The sequence below is a fragment of the Choloepus didactylus genome, chromosome 19, assembly GCF_015220235.1.
Source record: "Choloepus didactylus isolate mChoDid1 chromosome 19, mChoDid1.pri, whole genome shotgun sequence".
Lineage (NCBI taxonomy): Eukaryota > Metazoa > Chordata > Mammalia > Pilosa > Megalonychidae > Choloepus > Choloepus didactylus.
Genome location: NC_051325.1, coordinates 3,781,734 through 3,808,598, shown reverse-complemented (window position 1 = coordinate 3,808,598; position 26,865 = coordinate 3,781,734). Strand labels below are relative to the sequence as shown.

General features: G+C 38.6%; 1 pseudogene; it reads right to left on the bottom strand.

Moving 5' to 3' along the window:
* Positions 1-5,329: 5,329 nt before the first annotated feature.
* LOC119516008 lies at positions 5,330-18,738 on the bottom strand (annotated as a pseudogene).
* Between the last annotated feature and the right edge of the window lie 8,127 nt (positions 18,739-26,865).

The following is a 26,865-nucleotide window of genomic DNA, read 5'->3' as shown; positions in this document are numbered from 1 at the left end:
GTTGTTAATTTTCTTGGGGTATGGTAGGAACATGTTGGAAGCAATGTAGTTATTTTAGATTATTTGTTTTTCTTACTCCTCTGTTTGGACATGGTGTATTAATTTTCTTGGGGTATGGTAGGAACATATTGGAAGCAAAGTAGTTATTTTAGGTTATTTGTTTTCCTTAATCCATTGCTTTGTTTGAAATGTTGTGGGGTTTTTTTGGTTGTTGTTTGCCTGTTTGTTTTTAATTTTTTGATAAACAAAGTTAAAAAATTGAAAAAAAATCAGTAGAAAAATGGGAGTAAAAACTAAATGACAAATAGGGTGGGATGGGGGGATGGTTTGGGTCTTCTCTTTTCACTTTTATTTTTTATTCTTATTCTGATTCTTTCTGATGTAAGGAAAATGTTCAGAAATAGATTGTGGTGATGAACGCATAACTATATGATCATACTGTGAACAGTTGATTGTATACCATGGATGACTGTATGGTTTGTGAATATATTTCAATAAAACTGAATAAAAAAATAAAAAAAAATAAAACATATATCTGGCATATCACTCCCTTAAACTATATATATATATATAGTACAGAAACACAAGGACATATTTGAAGAAGCAGAATAAAGAATAACTGAATTTGAAATCACTGCAATTGTATGTGTGCACACAAAAATACTACTGATAAAAAGTTGAAAGCATTAATGGATCTCCCAGAAATGAAGGACAACAATAAGTGTACAAAAATGAGAATCATTGGTGTCCCAGAAAGAGAAGAGCAAAGGACTAGGCAGTGTATTTGAGGACATTGTTGGGGAAAACTCCCTAATCCTTTTAAATGGTATAAACATGCAAATCAAAGAGGACCAATCAACTCCAAATAGAATAAATCCTAGTAGACATACTGTAAGACATATACTAATCAGATGTCAACTGCTGAAGAGAAAGTTCTGAAAGCAGGAAGAGAGAAGGAATTCAACACGTACATGTGAAGCCATATAAGACTATTACTGACTATTTAACAGACAACATGGAGGTGAGAAGTCAGTGGTATGATATAGTAAAGATCATAACATACAATAATTTTCAGCCAAGAATTCTTCAACCAGCAAAGCTCTCATTAAAAATTGAAGGAGCTGTAAAATTTTTCAGAAACACTCAAATGCTGAGAGAATTTGTTAACAGGAGATGTACCCTGCAAGAATTAATAAAGGAAGCTCTGCTGGCTTAGAAAAAAGAAATAAGATAGATGTCTGTAGAAAGGCACAGAACTGGAGAATATTAGTGAGAGTAACATAAAGGAAAAAGTGTGTGTAAAATTTCTCAGAATTAAAAACCAAAGGAAAAGGTGTCTGGTTCAAGACCTGACATCACAGTAATCATTTTGATTGTGAATGGATTGAACTCCCCAATAAAAATTACAGAATGGTAAAATAGATTAAAAAGTACGACCTTTTTGTATGCTGTTTACAAAACCTCATCTTAGACCCTGCATCAAAAAAAGATTGAAAGTGAGAGGGTGGTATGCTAATGTCATACTTTTCAGAAACTCCTTTGCGGCCTGAATTGTCAGTTGTTATGTATCAAGTGTACTTTACTCAACAACCCCATCCTCTCTTTCCACATGAAGAGCCAGGAGTCCTGAGATGCAGAACAATCAGCATGAGATCTGGACACAAACCAATGTTTCCATCTTCTTAGCTCTAATCTTTCTTTCTGAAGGTACACATATATCATAATGTGCCCTCAGCAATAGATTGGAAAAATTCTGCACATTGCACTCAAAATTTGGAGATCTCCATCTACTGTAGTCGCAAGAGTACAGATTCAATCTCATTTGCCACTGGTCCTGAGGCAGGACACTTAGCTGCTAAAATAAGGCAGGCAGGGATCAGGGAAGAGGGTCCAACCCTGCCCATCCACTCATTGCCATATAGTTACCTGAGCTCAGGAAAGATGCTCAGTTTTCCTTCCAGTAATGCTGGCAAAAGTATCTAGTAAAGGAAAATTACCAAGTTACCATCTTTGGACACTATTCATATTATTATGAGCAATGTATGGGTCAAAATTTGTGATAGCCATGAATACAAATTTCAGTGAACTTGCATTATTTTATTTTATGTCATAGTCACATACTGAAAAGCTTTATGGAGAAAGAGTACAAAGGGACTAATACCACAGACAACAACATGCATAATTTTACCAAGCATAGCATTTAGTAAAACAAGCCGGAACCACAATGGATCATGTGGCAAGTTTCCATTTATACAGTGTTCATTTAACACTATCCATGGACTGAGAAAATGTAAAACACCCTGGACAGCCCTGCCTGAAGGAGGATGAGGGCACTCCTGGGAGCTGATGAGAGTAGATGCCATGCCAGGTTGTCTTCTCTTCCTCCTCCTTTCCGAAAAGGTCATGCAAAACTATGTGGTGGTGGGGAAATAAGACTGTGGACCAAGAACCTTAATAGCCTGGGAAAGGACAGATATATCTGTTCACAGTCTGAGAAAAGGATGTATCGGCTGAATTTTCATTTCAGATGAAATTATTCTATCATAAAGTCATCCACCCTCATTCTGATATAAGAATTGTGCAAATTCACAGTTTATTTTTATTATTACTATTAGTTGTAGTAGTCTATTTTCCCTGGGCAAAGCAAGGAGAGAAAATTAATTCCAGAATTTCTGCAAAGCCAGAGTGTTAGTTGAATAAAAAGTTATTTAGAATTCCAGCCTAATCCAGAAGAACAGAATTAAGAAAATGAATTTATATGTCTGTGTTCAAAATACCATATAATATATAGTAGCATTGCATATAAACTTTCTGTTCATGAAACTTGGATACTATTGTTATTACTTAGGAAAGACATAATGCAGAATTTCAGGGAATTACATGATTTTAAGAAGATTAAACAGTATATCATTGCAGAAATCTCCTGTTTCACCACAAATTCTTTGAAACTGAGCCTGGCATTGGTCCCTGCTCTGGGTGGTCCCGAGTGCCCCCTGCAGCCCAGCTGACTCCTGCATGGGGAGGTTTGTGTCTGGGCTCAACCTGTCTTCCCCTCACTGTTTCTCTCACACAATAATGCAGGGCTGTGTCCTCAGCAGCCACGGAACTCAGCTGAACAGAAAAATGATTCTTCAGTGTGTCTCTGGAGGCAGAGAGTAGGCTCTTGAGGAAAAGATTGTAGTCATTGTCAACATTACTACATACTCTTGATAACCACTGCAGCCCCTTCCTTCAAGGTGGATCCAAACACAGCAGTAAGGACATGTGATGGAGAATCCAGAGACAGAGCAGGTGCGGGACAGCATCTCTGAGGGCTTCACCAGACCAGGTCCTGACTCCTGAATCTGCACTTGTGACAAGACACCTTAGGACATGGAAAAACACATGATGCTCAGATGCATCATCCCCAATACCTGCATACCTGAATCTCTGAGATTCTCACATCTGGAACTGCCACCAGAAAGAGGAAGAACCAAAAGGTTTTATGTTCATGTGGATGAGGTACATCATGCCCAGAAATATTTTCCAGACTGAGGGGGACCCTGAATTTAAGTAATTGTATGTTTTGGTTTCATCTGTTTCCCTGTGGGGTGATTTGCATTTGGAAGGTAACTCTCTAAATAGAATGAAATGGGATGGGGGGGGTCCTTTTCTTTTGGGCACCCTGGGAGAAGGATGCTGGGTGAGCCATGGGAGAACACAGTCCTTCCCCTCTCTGGTCCACCACCAATCACTTGTTCCTTTATTTTCAGGCAGGAAATGTACTGCACAGGGTGTCAGATGAGGCCAATGATCAAGGATGGCTCTCTGAATATGGTCATTGTTCCACTATTACCTGTGATTGTATATAGGTATTAGTGTGTGTGTTTACATACATAAATTCCTTTTACATGGAATACATAATAAGTATATTATATGTAATATGATATAATATGATATATAATATAATATAATATGACATGATATGATATGATATAATATAATATACATATTTCCTGATCATTTTGTTTATAACAGATTATGGTTAATTTTTGAAGTATCATTGAAAGAAGGGTGTTTTTTGTCACCTTCTCCATTTTGTTGATGCAATTCCTCAGTTGTAACTTCATGTGTGAAATTTTAGTAAGTTGTCAGTGTTGGTAGGTATTTTAATTAGAACTAAGAGTGGTATAATCCCCTATTAGACTTAGAAAGGACCTGTGTTTGTGCTCACCTCTAAGCACCATGATTACTGAAGCCCCAGGTGCCCTGTTCCTGCCCAGACATGCCTCACCTGTGCAATGGGGTCAGGTCAGCAGTACTTACCTTCAGTTTCCTCACCTGGATTTTGACCAGTTTTGATCCATTCATCTGTGAATATGTCTTTCTAACTTATTATATCATGAAAGGAATTGAAAGCAGCATATTGCAACCTGGCTATAATCTTCAATATTACTTAAAGATTAATTCATAAATACAGTAGTTAATACAATATCTAGCCTGGTTTCAAGTTGGTGAGGCAGCAACATGAACTGAACAGGACTTGGCATGATTGTGGCAGGATTTGGGGATTAAGGAGAGCATTGAAGGCATGTTTCAATGATAGGACCTGGTGTGTGAGGCATTTTAAAAATCTGTGGATAGAGGTGCTATAAGGGAGGCAGGAAAATGAAATCCACTCATGGGATAAATTTTATCACTGTGAGGACATTTTGGTGAAGCCAAAATGCATAAGTCAAGGGTGATATATTTCCACTTCTCCCTGTGTTGTGCATTGACTGTGAGGCTGTGGTTGTGCAGGTAGGTTAGGGTGGTGACATCGTTCTTCCAGATAACCCTGCCTTCTCCACAGAGAACTAAACATACAGAGCTTGACATTGTATTAATATGAAAATACACAAAAATTTTGTGCTAAAAAAATTCACAAATAAATAATTGATTAAAGTATATCCGAGGAATATTAATTTAAAGAAAGAGAGCTTAATATAGATGGAATCACAGATTCTTTCTGGAAAAGTTAAAAATAGACAATCATTGTGAGCCTGTTTTGTCTTCTATAATATTCTCATGTATACATTGAAAACTTGAGTGCTGTGTTTGATAATTATCACATCCCATGTAAGAGAATCAGAAATTATAAAAGATTAAAAAAAAAAAACAACACAATCAGTGGAAAGATCATTTTGTTTACACTTCCATCCAAATCCAGAAAAAAAAGCACAGGGAAAAATATATAAACACACATGTCTGTAATAACAGATTTAAAAAATATACAAAAAACCTCTACTTTTTTCAATTTTGACAGATCATGGACTTGCTTAGAAAAGATGCAGTGGTCATTATCTGGGGCTTACATGTTGTGAAACAAGAAGAGGGAACCCCAGGCAATGCCAGGAAACTCCTCCCAGCCCCTCGCTGCACCTGCCCCTGGAGATGGACCATGAGCACCCCCTAGTGGTCCCGAGTGCCCCTGCTGCCCAGCCCACTGTGCCTTCAGGGGAGGTTTGCATCTGGGCTCACCCTGACCTCCCCTCACTGTGTCTCTTGCACAGTAATACATGGCCGTGTCCTCAGGGCTCAGGCTGCTCAGCTTTAAATTAACTTCATTCAGGCAGGTGTCTCTGGTGATGGTAAGTCATGACTGAAGAGCTGGGTTATACTTTGTGCTTCCACCACTCCCTATTACTCCAACTCCAGCCTCTTTCCTGGAGACTGGCAGATGCAGCTCATATCATTGCTAGTTATAGAGGATCCAGAGACAGAGCAGGTAAGGGACAGGGTCGGTGAGGGAGGTCCTGACTCCATGTCCTGCAACAGGACACCTGAGGACAAAGAGAACCACAGTGAGTCCTGTGCTCAGATGCATCATCCCCATTACCTTCATGTCTGAATCCTGAGACACTCACATCTGGCAGCTGCCACCAGAAACAGGAAGAAACACAAGGCTTTCATGTTCTTTTGAATGATGTCTTTGGCTCCCAGAAAATGTCTTCAGAATCAGAAGAAGCCTGATTTTAAATAAATGTACCCTGTCATTTCATCTGGTTAGCTAAGCGGTGATTTGCATATGGGTGATATCTTTCTAACTAAATGTGAAAGGGGGAGGGAAGGACATTTTCTTTGGTGCTGCCCTCAGAGAGTTACGCTAGGGTTGCCTCATCCTCCCTCAGTTTCCTCTTTCTCTAAGGATAGTTTCCTTGTCCTCCAGGAAAGAAATATGCTATGCGAGCTGATCAGGGAGACAGATATTTTCAAGCATTGCAGTGGCTTTGTAATAGGTTCAGTGTGCCTCTTCTCCCAGGGATGTATTTTTACATCAAATACTCACCATAAGTCCAGGGACCTCTGAATCTCTGGAAAAACATTTTTGTAAATTACTTACGTCTGTTGTCAAAATATATGATATATTCCAAAATATTGAGGCAGCAGTTAATGTAGAAATAACAGTGGATTCAGAGACAACTGGGGCTATTGATTTTTCTATAAGTTAGAATGACTCTCAGTGATTCACTAACTTGGGTGAACATATCATCTACTGATACAGCTTCATCCCAGTGCATATTCAATGTTTAGTGTATTTTTGATTTTTGTAATGTAAACCTACCAATATGTTCATTTTTGAGAAAGGGTGGATATTTCTGCTAAGACTCGTAATCTTTCTCATTGAAGGGCAAATCACACACAACCCCCTAATCCTGTTTTTCTTTTTCAACTGCATATCATTAAGAAAACTACTTTGTGCTCTGTCCTTGAGGGAGTAGTTTTAGGATGTTAAACTCTCCTCAGGGTTAAAATAGAGACAGCTTGTTGAAGGAGCTCAGCCTATGCATATACAGGGAATTGGTCTTCATGTTCCAATTCAGGTATGTTAGAGTTGTCCATTTCTGCCACTTAAGATTATGGAGTTTAGATTCAGTGAAAATTTTACACACACTCAGGTGAAGTAAAAAACAAAATCCTTGGCAATAGACTTACACAGTGGTTGGTTTACAGAGTGTTGAGCACACAATGGCCTGAGGGAAACAGCTCCCAAAATCAACTGAGAGCTGCTTCTGTGAGATCCTGTGTTAATGAATCCTGGGATTGTGTCTGAGATACTGTAAGTTAGTCCAGGTGGAGATCACAGCACAGCTCCATCCCCTTCTGCTGTGTGACCCTGAATATGTGACCTCACCCCTCTGTGCTTCAAACTGAAAAGAAGTAAGTTGGGAAATTCAGTAGTAACTTTCATGTGAACATCATAGGTTTCCCATCATGTTAGATGTTACTACCAGTGTCATTAGTTTTACTGTCTCCCTTGAAATTAGAATGGACCTGTGTGATCCCTTTTCTCTGAACATGAATTTAGAAGTATCACTTGCTCTCTTCTTGCCCCTCACTTCTCACACCCATCCCTAAGCCTGTACATTGGCTGAATGTGGTTGCAGTCTTTCTGAAAAAACATCATGAATTCTGCAAATAAACAGAGCAGTATTCCTGGGTATTATTCTTTTAGCTTGAAATATGTTTTGCTTGTGTATAATATCTTTACTTTCTTCATGTTTGTATTCTCTAGCCTCACTTGGAAGCCCAGTTGTAACATTAGAAATATGGAAGAATCACATTTGCAGCTGGTAAATTTTCATTGAGTTGGTACATGCAGATCTGGTGCTAATTACTGTAGGTTATCACAAATGTTTGATAATGTAGCTACCAATTTCTAAGGTGGAATAAGTGGATGATGAATGTATCATTAGTCTATTAAGCAACATCATTTTCTTCCTAGTCACTGAGTATAAAACAGAATAATCCAAATAACTACACTTACAGGAGCTAATTCACATCAGTTCATATAGTAACATGGTCACCCTAATTGAAGCAATCTCATTTGCCCATCAGATATCTGAGCCTCTATGAGCATGTGACACATTTCTAGCCAGGGAGATGGAGAGAATTTCCCCTGGGTCTTTCCTAGGTCTTTAGAAGAACACTTCAGAAGAAAGGCTCCCCCCTCTTGATCCCATCAACATATCTTCATGTAGATCTCAGGGTGCTGTCACCATGTCTATAAATGATGTGCCTCAACTGGAAGATGAAGTTGATGTGGCATGTATATATCATTGTGTAAAATTCTGAAGGTTAAATATCCAAGTGTATTCCCATTAGACTAACCAATATGGTGGCATATTTATCTTAGTTTCTTATTATTTGGATCATGAATTTCCTGATAGTTTAGGAAGTCTTTGTTTTCTTTAGTTAATGTTGAAAGAGTCATACATAGCAATGAATATGAATTGTGATATAATTAAACAGATTCAAAAATCAGATGTCTGATTGAGCATAGTGTCAGCAAAGTGCAGGGAGGGGACATGGATAAATCACAGGATTTTGTTGAGAATGGAAACCACTTCTTGGGGATATCAGTGCTGAAGCTGCTTTACTTGCAGATGTGGCATGTGCTGAGATCACCTGGGAGAGAAGCAGAATGCATATGTTTATCCAGGTAAGAGGAGGGATGGGGTGTACATTATTAACATGATGAAAAATGGGTGAGGTAGTGGACCCATTTATTCCTTGAGAATGAGACAATTGGATGTACATCCCAATAATGAGTATAACATGTGAAAAGGCTGAACTGGACATTCATGGAGAAGAAGGAGTATGGGAGGTTTATCACTAATGTAGGGACATGTGAGTGAGACAACAGGCCTGAAATCCCAAGGTAAGATGAGTTATGGAAATATATCACTAACATGCAGACAAATGTGTAAGACACAAGTGCCAGTCATCATTGGGAAAGAGGGGGAATGGGAGATACAGCAGTGTCAAGAGTAAAAAGGCATGAGAGAGCACAATTAGATATGTGAAGAGAACATGAGGTATGGAACATAGTCACCAGCAAGTAGGGGAGGCAGTGAGGCAAGGTAACAAGGTCTCATACTGGGCACTGAAGTGACCAAACGCAATGACACAATTTTGAGATAATGGAGAAAATTATGAGCCAACTTCTCATTTATCACATCAAAGGACACTGAGAAAGAAGTAGTGAGATAATAGTAAAGACTCAAAGAGATAGCATCTGCATTGGACAGTGAAGAAACAGAAACTAGAATGAAGAGGTTGTTAGTATTCATTTTGGTGCAGCACTGAGGAACACTGAGGAAAAGAACTCATCCAGTTCCTTCTGGAGCATGTAGTAGGAGAACATATTTACCTAGTGAAAAGATGGATTAAAGAAAATTTGTGGAGTTAGACATGAATCTGAGTATATAAGTAAAGGTATGCGAAGAATGAAAACCATTGGAACAAATTCCAGAAAGTTCAAATAAATTTTGATGGTGAAAGAGCTCAAGGTATAATCTTAGAGAAAAGAAAAATCAGAGCAGAATGAGAGAAAAGATGAAGGAAAAAAAAAGGTAAACAAACTTTCCATGCACAGAGTGCTGGCTCAGAAATTTTCCAAGAGAATATAACATTGGCAGGGGAACCTTGTGTGAGTAGTTTTCTCATTGCTGAAAATACCTACTTTTCTAGTGTGGCTGGTTCTCACTGTTCATTTAATTATGCTTGGAAGTTAGTGATAATTGCAGGTATAAGAGAACATGGTGTAGTGTGGTGGAAGCAGTGATGTCACCCAGAATTCAAGAGATATGGATCTGTCCTTGGAGACAGGAACAGTGTCATCAGCAAGGATGTCCCTGTAAAGGAATCTTTGTGAGGTGGAACTTCCTGGTGTACCAGGCTGGGAGACACTTCAATATGTAGTCAGTACATCAATTTTCCTTCTCCCCCTTTCATTGAGAGATGAGATGAGGTCAGTACCTGCTTAGATACAATGTCCCTGAGGCAACCTTTTGGCCCCCTATTTCACTACCACTTTTCTCAGCACCAGCTGTTGATTGCCCATTGGTCACCCATGGTGTTGATGTCACATGCAAGAGATTTTCCAAAAGTAAATAGGGAAGGAAAAATTTCCATAATGTAGGTGGATTCTTTGAGTAGGGTTTAAATGACAATATGAAGAGGACAATCTGCCTCAGAGAAAAATAAATTTATTTCAAAAGGAAATGCAAAATGCTCCTTTACTCTCAGACCAGGCCAAACATAAGAGAATTCTAAACAAACAGATTTTCCCAAACACAAAAAACTTAAAATGACTCATTTTCTGCCCTGTTTCCTAACCATTTAATTGATATATCCCACAATAAGTCAAGCCTAGATCAAATTCTGAATGTGAGTATACCATTAAAAGACAGGAACTTTTCTTCTTATAAAAATGAAATATTTCAATTGAGGAACTTGAGTAGAAGACATGGAATCATTTCTAGGGTGATCCCAAGGGGGAAGCTCTCAGTCAGACAGGAAACCCCAGACACTGGCAGGAATCCATCCCTCAACTGCACATCTGCACCTGCACCTTGGGCTGGACACTGTGCCCAGTGGGTCCTGAGCACCCTTTGCAGACCAGCCACCTCCCACCAACCTGGGGGGGAGGCTTGAATGGAGTTCCTACTGACTCTTTTTCACTATTTCTCTTCTATGTTGAAACACGAATGTGAAGTCAGTCCTAAATTTACCTATTTACAGGTAAAACCTGTTCTTGTATTGTCTCCATTAATGGTGAACCAGCACTTCATGGAAACTGTGTACCTCTTGTTAACTACATGTGTTTTAAAATCACCAGCTCTACTCATGGAGACTGATGGACCTGGCCAGTTCAGTAGTTACTAAAGTTGAAAGCAGGGAGTAGTCAGGAAACTGTGAGACCCTCCCAGTCTGTACTAAATCTTCCCCAGCTTCTACCAAATGCAGCTCTCACTGGAAGCCTGCAAGCATAAAGGTATCCTGATCAGGAAAACATTGCATATTTTCATTCTCTAAGTCACATAAAATTGATACATAATATTCAAAATCATATGATTTCCAGAAAATTATCTTTTAAAAAAGCAATAAGGAAAACCCAGCTCAGCACAAAATCCTTGCTACACTAAATCTATTCATACTAAGTCATCAAATATGAACACCTGTAAATTCCTTGGCTGGTAGTCCTGTCTCAGAGCTACAGGGTCAGGGCTGGGGTGGATTTCACCAGCAGAGGGAGGGCCCCAAGTTTCATTTCCTATTTCCATAGGGAAAGAATTACAATTGTTTTTCTTCAGAGATGACAATGCACGGAGTTGTTATGAGTGACTTGAGGGAAAAAATGTTGCCGTGATAGCATTTGTGAAAATGTGAATTATTATTATGTGATTTTCCTTGACTAAAGACTTGGCATCCATCATCTTAATATATATATTCAGTATCTGAAATCCATAAAGGTTAAAGTGTCTTAACCTGCTCACCAATTCTGGATATTAAATATTACATAATAAAATTCTAGAAGAGGGAGAGTTGTTGCATGTAATTGCAGTTTTAATTTACTTTAATTTTTGTATTCTTATAACACATTTGAATCCTCTTTGTTCACTCCCAATCCCAGGATGGTATCACCTAGGAATCCGGGGATTGTCTTCAGAACATGCAGGTCCTTGATGGTCCTTCCTTTGTTTGCAGGGCAGTATAGGAAAGTTCCACCCAACCTACCCTCCCCTTCTCCCTCACTAGGACTCAGACAACCATTGTGGAAAATCAGCTTCCCATCTATCACTCTCCATTTTCTCTCTCAGAGCTGTTTCCTCAAAATAATAAAAAAAGTCCATGCATATTTAAACTTTATTTGGGTGCTTTTCAAACAAACCACAATTCAAAAAGCACTTTAATACAAATTCTGACAGAAATTCTAATGCTTAAGTTTCACTATTTTTTAATCCCTTCCCTCTTTGGAAACACATTTGGGCAGGTGCATAATAAATTCCATGTGTGTGTCTTCCCGTGGAGCCTGCAGGGAATGTAAACCCAGCATACCTGGGCACTCTACCCCATTCCAACATACAGTCAAAAATAAAGGCCAAACAACACAATTACTTTAGAAAACATTTTAAGAAATTGCCAAGTTTCTTCAATATTTAACATGTGTTTACCCTGAGTCAGCCACTTCACTGCTATGTATTTACTCCAGAGAAATGTATGCTAAATAACATACAAACAATTGCATTGATATTCAGAGCAGATTTAGTGGTAATCACTGAAAATGCAAACAGACCAATAGCCATCAACAAAGGAATATATAAACAAATTGTGGTTTATCTGTATAGTGCAATAATACTCAGTAATAAAATTGAATGAACTACTGAAAAAAAATCAAGGCCCTACCCAATCCCTTTGCCTTGCATAAGTCAGTTCAGACATGCTTGTGTCTAAGCAGTTCTCCAAGGGATTTGCTCCATTTATAGTAAAATTGTCTGTAGAATTCTCTTGGTGAATCAAATGCCTTCATTCTCAACGTTCAGCCTAAATTTTGTTGTATTCATTTCCACCTTGTTACTATTTTGTGCTCACAAGTAATGCAACCACAGGCAGGATTCCCAGATGACCTCCACCAGGGCCTTCTTCCCTGATTTTGGTGGCTAACTGGCTCTGCTGCCTGAGTACCTGCATGAACTCTGAGCTGCACTACTTTGTGCTGCATTTTCTGAGTTCTAATGAACCTCTGTTATAGCTTTAATCAAGATAAAGTGGAGTTTTCAATGATTCATTGTACTGTGAGCCAGAAAAGGGCACCTGCACTCTCCTTATAGTGGCCCTTGGGCATGTATCTCGGCCCAGATGCATCTGTGTTCTTAGTATGATTCCAGCAGAACCTCTGAGTAATGCAGGGTTCAGGTTAATGACTCAGATGTTCTGAATTACTAGTTCTGAGATTCAGCCAGGCATTTTCCTCTGTTTTACAATGTGCTTGGTTTGGAAATACTATACCCCACAAGTTACATGGCTCCATGTGGTGGCAGCTTGTGTGGAAGCAGATTCAATTACTATTTGAAGAGCAGGAAGAGGTATAATATTTGGAAAGCTGAGGTCCACATTCCAAAAGCAAGGTCACTCCTCAGGACAACAGAAAGTGTCTGTCCTGCTGCTGCTACTGCTGCCTGTGCCTCCATCACGATGGATGCTCCTGATCCTCAGTTTATGGAGAAATCCCTCATGGACCCTGTTGCACAGCCAAAACTCCTGCCATGAGGAGGTCTCTAAAACTGATGGTATTCACTACCACTCTCTGGATAAAGACACTTTAAAATATGAGCAGGTTATAGAGTATAATTCAGAATTATATCTATTAACACCTCTCCAAGCTCTGGAGACAAATTAAACAGTGCCAGCACATCATTTCCCAGGGAGCAGGAAAAGTGCCTTCTCTGACAAAATGTCCCTGTTACTCAGTCCATATGTTGAGTTCCCACCCTTATCCAGCCAACCCCAGTCACCCCCAGAGCATCATACATGGAGATGACTTTCCATTATGAGAGCTCTCCAAGACCTGACCTGGGCATCTTGAGGGGCCTTCTTATTGAATGACAATTCTGCAGAGATTTTTAAGAAAACAAAAATATTGGAAACAACCCTGTGAAACAATTTCTGAGGGGTTCACACTCAAGTGTGGCCCTGAAGTGGCCACCACGAGCCCTAACCATTTGATCCAGAAGTCATGACACCCTCTGGGCCCATAGAAAATTGTGGTGTTTCCCACAAAGATAATCCTGAGTTTTCTATTTTAAATGAGGACACATATGTTTCTCTAAATAAACAGCAAAGTTGATCATGAATGGAAATATCTTCATAAAATAAAGAATTTAGCACATAATCCTGAAGATCTCAGGATGGAGCACTCTAAATTTGGAAGGAATATTTTATAAAGCACATGTGATTTACACCCAAATCCATAAGGAAAAAAAATGAAGCATGCTGCTTCCAAATATTATTTGCCAGGTTTGTATTAAGTTTTTCCATGTAAAGAATGGAAATAAATATATGATACAGGGAAGTTAGATGGAGTACCAGAAGATGAAAGATCACACAGAGCTCACGTCTTGTGATACCATTACTTATCTCATTAAGGATGTAGTCACCAGGTGGAGCCCCAAGGACAGAGCCCACAAAGACCAGGAGACCATAATGCAAAGCTCAGGGTATAATGAGGTATTTCATAAGCAGCACCTCAAAAAGTCACCTATAATAGAGTTTACAACTTTATCAACAATGGATATCAATTCTATATCCTCATTCAGTTTTGTCCAAACAATATATTCTGCTTGGCTCCAAAACCCACATGCCTTTCCTGAAAGTGTCCACACAGAGCAGAGAGGAGAGGGCCCCAGTTCATGGTGAGTGATGATGTGCCATCAGCTTTCCTGAATACCTGCAGGAGTCACAGCCTGGGCCACAAGCTGGGATCCAGTTCAGAAACATGAATTGTGGGATTTAGACCATAGGAAAATGATACCCACTGAACGGGAGCAGAAGGAGCATAGAGCGATGAAAGAACCAAGACCCAGGGAAAAGGAAATGGATTAGCAAAAAAAAAAAAAAAAAAAACAACAACAACAACAACAACAAATCAGACAATAGATCAGCACTGAATCTGACATGCTCAGTTTATGTGACGAGGAGGGGTCAGATTTGAAATCCATTAGGATTTATAGGTCATTGACCCTGAAATGGCCTCTCTCTTGACTCTTACCTGCATCCCAAGGTGTCCTAGTCATGGAATCCTCCTGGGGTCTCTGCAGTGAGATTGATTGGAAAAGATGCACCAGGCTGCCCTGAGCTGCCCTGGGACTCCGAGGTGACCCCTGGCAGAGTAATTTCTGCCTCCATAATGGACTGTTTACTTTGTGTGCATTTGAAGCTGTTTTTTCCTATTAAAACAAACTTTTCTAATTCAGAGACTTCAATGGTGGGCACAGAGTTGCACATCTGATGATGTTCCCTTGGGGAACTGTAAGGTAGGGAGGAACCCCCAGTCCTGCTGTAAACCAGCCCTTTCCTCCCATCTGCCCATGCCCTTGGTCGGGCAATGTATCCTGAGGGTGCTGAGCATTTCTGTATCTGAGCCCCATCCTTGAATCCTCACAGGATGGTTTGTGCCTGGGCTTCTCCTCACTGTGGGTTTCTCTTGCACAGTAGAACACAGTGATATCTTCAGATCTTAGGCTGCCCAGCTGCAGATACAGCTTGTTCTTGGAATGGTCTGTGGACATGGTGAGTCAGTCATTCACAGAAACTAATGTATGTTGTACTACCATCAAGATTAATTTGTCCAAACTAGCCCAGCCCTCTCCTTTTGTTTTTTATATTAAAAATTAAAAAATAGAAGAGCAATTACTATTATTTTATACTTTATAGGGGTGTGGTAGTGCACAGGAATTAATGTTTATATTGTAAGGAATTACCATTGGCATACTGTTAAAATTTCCATAATAGATGGTAAAGATGGTAACACAATGTTTGAATGTAATTAACGGCACTAAATTATATGTTTGAATATAGTTAAAAGTGGAAATTCTAGGTTGTATGAATGTTACTAGAATAAAATTAAAAAGAAATAAAACATAGGATTGTACCACATAAACAAGAACTCTATTTTAAATTATGAAATATAATTAATAATACAATAATATTATCTTTCTACAATTGTAACAATTGCCCTACACTAATGTAAGGTGTTAATAATAAAGGGGAATATGTAACTATGTATTTTCTTCCTGTTTTTTTCATATGCTTACAACTTCGCTAATTAAAAAAAATGAAATTATATTGGAATACATAACTTGTATTTTTGTTTGCTTTGAAACTCCTTGCTTTCAATTATTCTTCTTATACTGAGATGTGAAAAATTCAACTTTAAATAGTACTATATGATTTCTTCTATTAATACTTCCCCAGACATTGGTTTCCCTTCTTTTCTCTTGGCAAACTAATTAGATTTATGGATTTTTATGTTCTTTATTAATATTGCATTTTGTTTCTCACTGTGATCTAAACTTTTTATCAGTGATTACTTCTCTTTTGGCTTGACACCCCAAAGTGATTTACTGTTTATTTTACATCTAGTGGTAAATCAGCAATATATGAGAGGCATAGCTCTTGAAATCAAACTGCTTCTCCTTAATTTTTACTCTATAAGATCTTTAAAAAATTGAAGCAATTTTAATATTTCCGGAGAGCTTGTGCCAAGTCCATTGGATACATGGCAGGAGAACTCTGAGATCTATAATTGTACATTGAGATTTGGAAGTAAGGCACACTCTTTCCCAGACCTATTGCCCTACAGCCCTTGTTTTAATGTACACACATCAATTACCCCATCAATACTGTCATTTATTCATTCAGTCAGTCAGTTCACCTATAATTATAGAAAGTCTCTATGGGCTCAGACTAATTCTGCCCTCAGGGTTTTCCCTGCACCACTCTTTACATACAGGATTTTGAGACCCTCCCTGCCATGCTCACAGGATATTTCCATATCCATGATTTGTTCCCTATTGATTATCTTCCCTTGGCTACTTTCTTGCATGATCCCATGTCCTCTGGCTTATGAATCATGCCCTGGTTTCCACTTAGTACATTAAAGGCAATTTTCTCTCAACTGAACTTTTGGGAATTTTTAACCAAGAATTGCTTTCAGTTATGGAAAATTGCATGGCAGGGGACTTGGATAAAATTAGGGAAATACAAAAATTATAAGAAGATAGGGATCTCTCAAGAAATTAAACTCTTTGCTTAAGAGGAAACTACACCGCCAAATGTATCCTGCCCTTCCTTCTGCACCTAATCCCACAGCTGGCCCCATGAACATGGTCTCTGAAGCAACCTCTGCCAAGACCCACCCCCAGCTTTGTGGGCATTTCCTCATGGATGCATTCAGCTGGACTCACATTGACTTACCCTCACTTTTCTCTCACATAGTGAAATGTGTCTCTGCTCTGGTCTCTTGGATTCCTTTGCAGAAATAGCATGTTCTTAAAGTTGCCTTTGGAGGTGGTGAATCAGCCCCTCATGGTGTCTGCCTAGTTCTTAGTTTTCCCATAAGGGCTAAACATATCCACCAATTCCAGCTCATTCTTTGCATTCTGATGGGATATGTTCAATCAGTAGTTTCAGGAAGTAAATCCAGAGGTGCACAGGAGAGTCCCACAGACCACATCCCATTCCTTCTATTTTATATTCAGCCTGGCTCACTGAAATCTGATACATCCCTTTTCCAAATAAATGCACATTCCACAGCAGTGGGGATTAGAATTTCAAAGTACTTTTAGGGAACTAAAATTCAGTCCAAAATAAGCTTTCTGTTAGTTTTTAAATATATGACTTTGTAGGTTATAGTTCAAAGAGTGGATTCCTATGACTACCTCAAATAGAAGTACAAGGGATATACAATTTCTAATCACTCAGGAGAGCCTTCATTCATCTAATGGTTTGCCTCATCAACCCCACCCTGATGTTTGTATATATCTACAAATATCTTTATATTTTGGACCTATGTGGATACAGGTTAGAACTTCAGCACCCTTCCAGTAATGGTGTTTTAGGGACACTCTCAGCTGTGAATAAACTTTCCTTGCAATCTTAGCCCCACATTCTCCACCTTGGCCCAATGCATGCAGAGCAGGATGGTATCTAGTTCTCAGAAACAGCTTTAACAAGAGACTTTACATGATGTCCACACTGCAGTTTGGAGTAAAGAAATAGATATTTAATTATAGATAGATAAATAGATAGATAGATAGATAGATTAGATAGATAGATAGATAGATAGACAGAGAGATGCTGAAAGCATACTGATGCTTTTTTAAGAAGAAAAATAACACATTAAACAAAGACTAACCAGTATTGGGTATCTTGTCTACACCAGTATGAGAACAACAAACAGGGCAGAAAGTTATGTCCTAAAGAAATAAAAAATGATGAAGGTGAGGAATGGATGGCAGAAGGAGTGAGGGAAGGAAGATGGAAGGAAGGAAGCATGATAGGATGGAAGGATTGATGGAAGAAGGGAAAGAAGGAAGGAAGACAATGATAGAGTGTGTGGTATTTCCACTAAGGAAAATTTATGGTGGTTAAAAGATGTAAACAAAGACAACGTTTGGTTAATGATGTAACAAGCTTTATGCAGCCACCTTGCTGGTTGGCCCAACAGGAGTCAGAGGTCAAATGGAAACAATCTAGTTCAGAGAAGAAGGATAAATTTCCCCCTGTAGCAGGGCCCCTGTCTTGTCAGCATATGAATCTGAATCTCATTTTTACCCTGTTCTTCCCATTTACACTCCTGAGGATATAGCAAAACAATTTTTCCTGGTGATTGTATTTGAGAGGTCCCTGGTAGAGGATGTCTCCAAGAATTCTACTCTGAAGCTTTGAGGTACATAAGGGAAACTTGATGTTTTCAGGATGTGGTTTCCCTCACTGTGCTCCTTGCACAGTAATATGAGGCTGTGTCTGAGGCCTTCAGGCTGGTCCACTTCATGTAGACCATGCTGGCAGAGTTTTCTGTGGAGACAGTGCTTGACCTTGGAAGGATGGGCTGTAGTTTATTTCTGAGTAACTAAGATCAATGTGTTCTACCCATCCAGGCACTTCCCTTGTTGCTGGCACACCCAGTTCATCCAGTAACTGTTGAAGGTGTATCCAGAGGCCTTATGGTAGACTCTCAGAGGCTCTCCAGGCCTTTTCACCTCTGCCCCAGACTACACCAGCTGCTCCTGTGTGATGACACCTGTGTGTGAGACCCAGGACCCAGAGATCATAGGCTCTGTCCCCCAACCCTCATCTGTGACCCTAAGTGCTAAGTAATCCCTGACCTGGGAGGAGAGCCATGTTGAGGGCAAAGATGGTGATGGACCCCATCTGCAAAGGAAGCTAGAAAGGGATAACATTGAGGACACCAGATGGGCTGTCAGGGATACTCCAGTGGGCAAGGGTTGCAGTGGGTTTAAATGGGAGGAACCCATCACTTTGCATGTTTACTGCCTGCCCTCCAGATGAGATTCCACAGGGTTCGTAAACCAAAACCCAAGGGCAGGGAAAGACATTTGTCTTGAGACTCCCATGGAGGTCACAAGAAACCCCAGTAATCATCTCCCTACAGTGGGCCTGACTACACAGAGATGGGCCCTCACCCACCTCCAAGGCATCTTCACAGTCCACAAAGGGAGGAGGATGGGTCAAATATCTAATGATTTTGCAGTTGAAGGGACCTCCAGAGTATCAAGTTCCCCCCTTCAGCTTTGGCAGAGGATCCAGTTAGTGAGGGAGTTTCTTTTTCACTTTTGAGGGATTGTTAAGTATTGTGGCCATGCAGGCACACCTTTCCAATAGAAACAGTGTTTCCTGAAGCCCTGGGGCTGCAATCAATGTCCTGGTTCTTTAAGGATGGACTTGGGCGGGTAGACAGTGGGATTTATTCAAAGCTGCCTCTCAGGTCAATGCAGCTGCTAGTCAAGGGATCCAGGTCCTAGATCCTGATTCCCTGGGTTCACTTTTGATGATTTGCTTTCCTTGTAACATTATACCTTTCTTTATCAAAAGAAGTTATCTCACAATGTTTATGTTAATTAGAGGAAGAATTCAAATGTACATATATAATTTTCTACTAATATGCCCCATCACAGAAAATGACTTTAGGATATATATATATATATATATATATATATATATATATATATATATATACTTTTTTATGTTTTAAGGGGCTTCTATACATAAATAGGAATTTGGACGCATTGCTACCAAAATGTTAGCATTTGTGTCCAGCCTAGGCTGCATTTAGGCACAATACAATATTATTCTCTAATGGATCTGTTCTAGACTTTTTCGTGGATCTCTCCAGAATTAGGCTGCTTTCTTTCTTTATATTACTTTCCAAAGTCACTCAAGGGTAGGATGAATTTTGAGTGCCATTGGAGGGAAGGAGACTAGTTCTTCTCTAAAGGAATCTCATCTGTCACCTCCTGAAGGTTCCCTATGCCACCAAATCATAAACTTTACTTCATCTGTAAATAGACTTTCAGCATTAGGAAGCTGAAAATATCAGCTGAATTATTTTGGTGTATTGAATCTAGACAGTGTAGTGACTTAGATGCCTATTCCTTCTACTCAAAACACCACAACCCAGTGGCAGAAAACAAGAAGAATCTATACACTCAAGATCAGAAGGATAGATGTGCTGGACAAGGCTATGCACATGTCCATATATAGTGGGCCCTGAACCACTAAGTAAGTGAAAAAATTTCCATTTCTCTTATCTCTGAAATTTCCGCTGACAGAACCGATTATTAAAGCTTGTTTTAACCACTTCCAACAGACCAATCTTAATTAACTTGACCTCTAGATATGCAGAAAATTTCCATTAACCTAGGAGAAAAATTTGCCTAATTTTAACAGTAAAAATCACACAAACTGAAACTGCCGCTTACTATACCACTAGAATAGCTGCTCCCTTACTACCTTGTGAAAAGTTTCATTTCCCTCTTTGAAGAATAATGAGGGCCCTACCTAGCAAGAGGACAAGTCCCTACTTTCTTCTTTCCACACAGAACTAACTGAAACTACTGGAAAATGTGTGGGAAAGAACAGACCTGAACTTAAGACCACCCCAGGACACAAAATACACTGTAAGAGAACTCAAAGTGTGCAGAAAAAAACAAAAGCCCATCACTTAATATAACATATCCCATCAGCCAATTATAATAACCAACTTGCAACCCCAAATTTACTATGGACACAGTAAATGAAAATAATCAACTTGCAATCCTTAATTTGAATATTTACCAGCCCATTCAAATGTGCCCCTAGCCCTAAAATCCCTAACCCCTACTCCTTTTGTTTAATCCAGTAAGTATCCTTCACCTTCCCATTTCAAGAAGACATATCTGAGTAAGCTATTATCCCCCATTTTCAAGAGGCTAAGTTTGCTATCTAAACATTTTCTCTTCTCAAAATACCAGTGCTTAATGATTGGAGCTGTGTGCATCAGGGGAGGACTCAATTTTGAGCCACGACAAATGCTTCCTGGGAGAAATCTAGGGAGAATATGTTCCATGCCTCTCTCCTGGCTTCTGGTGTCAGCTGACAATCCTAGACATTCTTTGGCTTTTAGCTGCATATCTCCAGTCCCTGCCTCCTTCGTCACATGGTCATCTTCCCTATGAGTATTTCCTTACTATTCTTATAAGGGAACCAGTCATTGGATTAGAGCTCACCTGCAAATTAAATTAACTAATTACATCTGCAAAAACCCTACTTCCAAATAAGATCACATTCTTAGTTTCTAGAAGGACTTGGATTTTAGGGACACTGTTTTAATACAGTGCATTTAGTTTTCTTTAAGATGCAAAGCAGGGATCAGCAACATAGGAAAGGGTCTGAGTGTAACATATGCTAAAACTGTACTGAATTTCTGCTTCTTATTTAATTTTCTAGAAGAAATGGTCCACCCTTACTGAAGCAAACAGAAAGGGCAGGATAAAAATATTGAGAAAAAAGAGGAGTCACTTCAACTTGATACTTCACTGATAAGCAAGAAAGAAGAGATTATGGTAATTAAGAATCTATTGAACTAATTAGAAATTTAGATAAGCATTACAAGAGCTACTAGGATGTGTTTTGATCTATCAAAACCCAGATAATTTTAAAAGGACTTTTTTGTTTTTTTTTTTTTTTGTTTTGTTCTGTTTTTTTTTTTATTGAATTCAGTTTTATTGAAATACATTCATACACCATACAATCATCCTTGGTATACAATCCACTGTCCACAGTATGATAACATAGTTATGTGCCCATCACCACAGTCTATCTCTGAGCATTTTCCTTACATCAGAAAGAACCAGAACAAGAATAAAAACTAAAAGTTTAAAAAGAACACCCAAATCATCCCCCCATCCCAACCCATTTGTCCTTTAGTTTTTATCCCATTTTTCTACTCATCTGTACACTAGATAAAGGGGGTGTGATCCACAAGGTCTTCACAATCACACTGTCACCCCTTGTAATCTACATTCTGGTTTATATAATTATTCTTATATAATTGTCTTCAGGAGTCCAGACTGCTGGGTTGCAGTTTGGTAGTTTCAGGTATTTACTTCTAGCTATTCCAATACATTAAAACCTAAGAGGTGTTATCTATATAGTGCATAAGAATGTCCACCAGAGTGACCTCTCAACTCCATGTGAAATCTCTCAGCCACTGAAACTATTTTGTCTCATTTTGCATTCCCCTTTTGGTCAAGAAGATACTCTCAGTCCCATGATGCTGGGTCCACATTCATCCCCAGGAGTCATATTCTACATTGCCAGGGAGATTTGCAACCCTGGGAGTCAGGAACCACATAGGGGGGAGGGTAGCGAGATCACCTGTTGAGATGGCTCAGTTAGAGAGAGGGCCACATCTGAGCAACAAAGAGGTACTCAGGGAGAGACTCTTAGGCACAATTACATGCAAGTTTATACTCTCCTTTGCAGTAATGAGCTTCTTAAGGGCACGTCCCATGCTTGAAGGCTCAGCACATCAAACCACCAGTCCCAATGTTTGTAACAACATCAACACCAGTCCAGGTGAGGATGTCCAACACATCCGCACCTTCCCCCAGATCCTCGGGGCTGGGGAGGGGGAGGCTGTAAATATATTTCTTATTATCTGCCCAAATTACTCTGGGATGTGTCACAAATTCACTCCAGCCTATACTAACCTACTGTATCTCACTTCCTATTCAAAGTTCCATGAAATTGTGGTGTTTGAACAAATCGACTGTAGAGTTGTACTGTTTAGAAAATTTAGATCCTGTACCAAATAGATATCTCTTCCCTTGGTCTCATATGGAAGTTGAAGTTTTAAAACACAATCAGTTTCAACCTTTACCATTTGGCCTGGCTTGCCCTGGTCTTAACCAGACCTGCTTCGTTCATATCACTAATTGAAGTCTGGGCTCATTTTCAGCTTTTTGTTTTTGTTTTTGTTTTTTTTTTTTTTGACAGTGGCTGTATGCACTAATACTGACATTCATATCTGTGAGCTCTAGCTCTGAGTTTCAGGTGTCTCAGAGATACGCATTTTTCCAGAGACCAATCAGTATATACGCTAGGGGATCAGCATCTCAAATTTTAGAGATAGGCATTACAAGTCAGGGATAGAGTTAACTGCTGTAAGAGCTTACAATCTAGGGACCATTGCAATTATGTCCACATTAGGCTATGTTCTAAGATTCAATTCTGAGTTTACACATTGTAGTTAGTCAGTATTGGTGAGGCATCATCCCTCTCACCATGTTTTCTCCAACACTTTTACTCCTATACATAGATTTTCCTACAATTTTATAGAGTTATATTCACATACCATACATTTATCCACAGTGTACAATAAGTTGTTCATGGTATCATCATAAAGTTGTACATTTATCACCACAATCAGGAATTGAACATATTGATTACTACAAGAAAAATTGTTTTTCTTTTAGCAATAAGAAAAAAATGATAAAAAGAAAAATAACATCATACAATACAATATACTAGTAAGGACAGCAAATAACACCACTACTAAGAATCCCATATTCCTCCCCTATATCCCCCACTCATATACATTCAGCATTGGCATATTGACTTTGTTACATTTATTGGAGGCATATTACAATGTTACTGTTGATCATAGACTCCAGTTTGCTTTGAATATGTTTTTTCCTGAATACCATTAAAAGGACTTTATTCAAATAAATATAACTAGTTTTATAGAACAGAAACAATCTGGAATACTTTTCATCCTCTCCATACATTTACATGCTCCCAAAATGAAGATAAATTAGTGAACCCTTGCTTAGAATGAAGTAGGTGTTTTATAGCAATAAGACAACCATCCTCTACAGATCATTGTTAGGCATGCACGATAATTGCTCAAGGCAACAGGGCATATTCTAGGCACAAACATCCCATGAGTTATTGATAACAGTGCATGTGCTTGGCATTGGTCTGTAAAAATTATGATTTTCCTAAATTGAATGTAGACCAGAGGGTCTACATGCTGAGCAATCTCAAATGACCCACACTGGAAATTATTTGCCTCAATGATGGAATACAGGCCAAAAAAAATGGGTTGTTTAAACTAAAGTGCTCAATTTTATAATATGTGTATATAAAGCAAGAATAATAGGTCAATTCTCTGGTTTAGTAACATTACATGCTATCTCAACATAACTTAGATAGAATCCAAACTGTATTAACAGATAAACAGGGAGGAACTAAATAATAAAATGATTAGATATAATGCAAATGCAAAGAGATCCCATTGGTAATTTGGTTTGTCTTGAATATTCTTTTATTCACTGATATATGGAGAGTCACATATGTATGGATAGAATGTAAGCAGAATATATTAGATCAGTAGACTAAAAATAAAACAAATCATTTTTCAGTTGGTACCACAAATGCCTGATACAATTGGACCAAATACTGAGCAATTGAAATTGTAACTTTGGTCAATACACCAGCTTTGAAAATAATTGTTTGAAACTGAAATGAATACAAACCATTATAATCTGAATCTGGTAACAGATCTTGAAACAATTCAGGTACTGAGAGAAAAATCATCTGAACATAAATTTATTCCACTAGTAATTATAGGACAAAGAGACATTGCCAAGAATATAATGAAGAACTGAGATATAATTAGCATTTTGACTTTCCCAAGCTGAAACGAAATGAGCCATTTCAGGACAGAGACTAGCCAGCTCTGGGTATCCCAACAAAGGGAGATTTGTGTCTCCTCCCTACCCAGGGCACACTGGTGTTTCCTAGCACAGCAGCATGCACACCTGTGTCCTCAGGTCTCAGAGCCTCACCTGTAAATGCACCTGATTCTGGATGGTCCCCAGTGAGACTATGGTGAGATGCAGCGGCTGTTCTGGGGATGATCTTCCCACCTCTATTGATCCCACCCACATATACCAGACACTCTCTGGAAAGCTGGAATTCTGAAAGTACAATGGAGAAGGAGACAGTTATCTCACATGTGATTTTCCTGTTCTGGATGGGCATGATTTCTCCTGGAATAGATCCCAGCAGGTTCACCTGTGCCTTCACAACCAGGAACAGAAACTCTTCTTCATTAAACACAACATACACAAAGGAAAAATATATTTTCCAGGGTTGCTGGATGGGGTGGAGGCAGGTGGAGATACATTCACCTTCCAAGGATGGCATGGAACAAAAGAACCAAGCAGAATTCTGAAAGACCCAGGTCTCCATGAAATGTCATGACATCAGCTCCATCTGCAGAATCCTGTGGTTTCACAGGTAGGCTAGGAGGGTGAATTTTTCCTTTCTGATGGCCCTGCCTGCTCCACAGAAAAACAAACGTGTAGAACTTGACATTTTATTAATATGAAAATACAGGAAAACTTTATGGTAAAAAATATGCAAACATGTCCTGGATTAATATATCAAAGAATTATTAAATTTAAAGAAAGAGAGTTAATGTAAATGGAACCAGAGATGCTCTTTGGAAAAGTGAAAAATAGATACTGTGAGCTTGTTATTTTGTCTGCTATTCTCTTCTAATGTATATGTTGAAAACTTTTGTGCTCTGTGTATGTGACATAATTGCTGCACCCCATGCAATAGCGTCAGAATATAAGAGATTTAAAATAAAGATAGGCACTTGTTCCTGGATGCTGCAAGGTTCGAAGCTGCTGATGAGTCCATGTAAATGTTTCCCTCTACTTCTTAGACCTGAGGACTCAAGATTTGCCTGATGGTAGGAGAAGGTTATTTTCCATTGTCAATCTCAGAATGCTTACTGAAGTTCAGAGAATGAATTTCACATTCTCCATTGAAATGATTTCATTTACACTTCCATCTAAATCCAGAAGAAAGGACAGGGAATATATTATATATTATGTATATATGGTCACACAAACATACATGCACATAAAAACAATTTTAAAAAGCACAAAAATCTCTTTGTTTCAATCTTGGATAGAACATTGACTTTCTTAGAAAATGTGCAGTGGCCACTATCTGGGGTTTACATGTTTTGCAGAAGAAGAGGGAACTCCAGGCAAGGCCAGGAAACTCCTCCTCAGCTTCTCTCTGTACCTGCCCCTGGGGATGGCCTCTAACCTCTACTGAGATGATCATGAGATTGTACTTCTTATTCTACTTGGTTAATATATTATAGTAATTCATTAATGCATGATAGGTCAACCTTGCAACCTTAAGATAAATTGATTAGGACACATAATTATTTTTTATGTTACTTTAATTTTCTATCTTGTATTTTTTTAAGGATTTTGTTCCCATATTCAGAAGTGATATTGGTACATTGTTTTCTTTCCTTCTGATGACTCTTCCTGGCATTGGAGTCAGCAAAATATATGCCATATATAATGATTGGGGAAGTGTTCCTTTTTTTTTCTATTTTTAGGAAAAATTTTTTCCAAATTTTTAAGCATTGTGAGTCATTCCTCTTTGAATGATAGCTAGAGTGCACATGTGAATCTATATTCTCCTTGAACTTTATTCATGGTTATTTAACGTTACTGATTCAATCTCTTCATTTGTTATATATGTATTCAAATTATTTATTTATTTTGGATTTCTAGCATTTTTTCCCTTTTCATCTAAGTTTTCTAAATTTTTGGCTCACAAATATTAAAAGTATTATTGATAATCATTTTTATTTATGTTTTTTTTTCAAGAATGTCATCTTCTATTTAGTAATTCTAATAATTCTTTAATTCTGTCATTTTAAATGTATGGTGATTTTTTTTAACTTTCAATTATTCATTTCATCCCCAGAATATCCTTTTAGTTCGTTAAAAAATTACTATCCTTTTATTGATATTAACTATTTGGTTCCAAATTGCCAATATATCTTCCTTTCCTTCTTTAATCAAGCTTTCCTGTTCCAGTTTCTGTTGCATGCAGTCTTTCAAGTGTCCAGGTCCTATATACTTGCATTTTTGTGTATCTCAGAATTTCTCATTGGAA